This window comes from Ascaphus truei, chromosome 13 (assembly GCF_040206685.1).
Source record: "Ascaphus truei isolate aAscTru1 chromosome 13, aAscTru1.hap1, whole genome shotgun sequence".
In the NCBI taxonomy this organism is placed as follows: Eukaryota; Metazoa; Chordata; class Amphibia; order Anura; family Ascaphidae; genus Ascaphus; species Ascaphus truei.
The window spans coordinates 27,428,967-27,431,038 of NC_134495.1; the positions used below are offsets into that span (position 1 = coordinate 27,428,967).

At 37.8% G+C, this 2,072-nt stretch overlaps 1 pseudogene; it reads right to left on the reverse strand.

Annotated features, from left to right (window-relative positions):
* Window positions 1-1,092: 1,092 nt before the first annotated feature.
* On the reverse strand, window positions 1,093-1,211 carry LOC142465310 (5S ribosomal RNA; annotated as a pseudogene).
* Window positions 1,212-2,072: the final 861 nt, after the last annotated feature.

Sequence of the window (2,072 nt, forward strand, 5' to 3'; positions counted from 1 at the left end):
GTATATAAGGATCACCAAATCCTAAGGATATCTGCAGAAAACAAGAAGAAAAAACAGGCGCACTCCTAGTGTGATAAAGTATAAAACAGTATTTATGGGATTGTAAAATATAAAAAGCGCACTCACAAACAGAGTAAAAATAATACCATTTATGAGATATACTCAATTGCCTTGAAGCTGTGAAGGGAATGTATCAGCCTGTCCCGTTGGTGCCACCTCTGGTGTGTCTGTTGGTTCAGCAAGGTGCACTGAAGCCACCGCAGCCAGATGATGTAATAATCAGCAACATGGTCAGAGACTCCCTCCAGATACACCTCCCACAGTTCTCATTGCTCACCAGCAGACAACAGCAAAACCGGAAGCGACAGCAGTCCCAAGCAAAATAGCAACAGCTCCAAGGTACTCTCTCTGTTCGTGCAGTAATGTCAGCCACAAACTCGCCTCTTTGGGAAACGCCCTACGCGTTTCGTCACTAAGGACTTCGTCAGGGGTAGAATTCAATGGTCAAAAGGGGTGTCCTTTATGTCACCTTTACTGTTGTGATTGGCCAGTACGGATGGTGGGCTGGTACTTTCAATTTCACAAATTTAACCCTGTTTCATTGCTGGACAACATTATACATGACAATCATAAAGCACTAGAGCCTATTTGTAAGCAGTTTAAACATATTCCTACTAACAAATGAAAACGAATAGCTAGATGAATGAACAACATACAAATAATAAATCTTAAAAGGACAGAGATTAAATATTGGATACATCCAAAAATAAACTATATATAGAAGTAAAAGAATAACACATTAAATAAGCACAGAAAAATCTCATTGGAGCAACACACAAGCATAATAAAAATCATAAGAGAAATGCATGACCTGTGGGGAAAAAAAAAAAAAAAAAAAAAGGTGGGGGGAGGGGAAAGTAAAATGAAAAAACGGGGGGAAAAGAGGGGGGAAGGGAGGTGGGAAATGGAACAGGGAATGGAAAAAGGGGAAGGGGGGGAAAGGTTTGAAGGAAAAAGGGGAGGGGAAAGAGAAATATGAAAAGGAAGGAATAAAAATAAAATACATAATATAGGGGATAAAATAACATTTTTAGCCTACAGCACCTGGTATTCCCAGGCGGTCTCCCATCCAAGTACTAACCAGGCCCAACCCAGCTTAGCTTCTGAGATCAGACAAGATCGGGCACATTCAGGGTGTTGTGGCCGTAGGCAAATTATATACCAAATAATATATCATTAAGAACCATTAGAATAATCATAGACTGGAGAAAGCAGAATCAGAGACAGAAAAAACCTCAGGACCGATGGGGGCCACAACTCCCCAAAAACGTACAAAAAACCTTTGTGTCAAAGTATGTGTAATCATAGGCATAAATCTAATGTGTCTATACTATTAATGAATAATAATGATATTATTAATAAATGCACTTTCCACCTGTTATGTCTATATGGCCAAAGGAGCACCTATAGTAAAACCAACCAAACTGAGATGAGACAACTATCAATGAGGGGACAGGAAAACCTATCCAAACCAGACCTCAGAGACGTACTTTAAAACATGTTGGTACCATAACATTAAACAATAGTGCTAACATCAATATGATCATTCAATCCACATGGATGTAATGTACCTAGTACATACATCGAATATGTCTCACGCGTACATAATTTCTTAAATCTATCACCTCCCAATATAGTAGAAGGAATGGATTCAATACCCATAACTGACAAACTACATGGATTTTTATTATGTTTACTAATGTAGTGTCGTGATAAACTGTGCATGGTAAACCCACGTATGACATTTCTCCTATGTTCTAGGAACCGTGTGCCTAAAGTTCTTGATGTTCTACCAATATATTGGAGACCACATTCACATAATATAAGATATATCACAAATGTACTTAGGCAATCGATGTAATCATTAACCTTATAAGTTATACCATTTGAAAATGATGTACAGTAAATGCATCTTTTTATTTATGTGTCTACAGGTAATGCAACGATTCCTATCCCATGAAAAATTGCCCTTATCTCTCATTTTGGTATTATTATTTCTGTTTTCATTACAA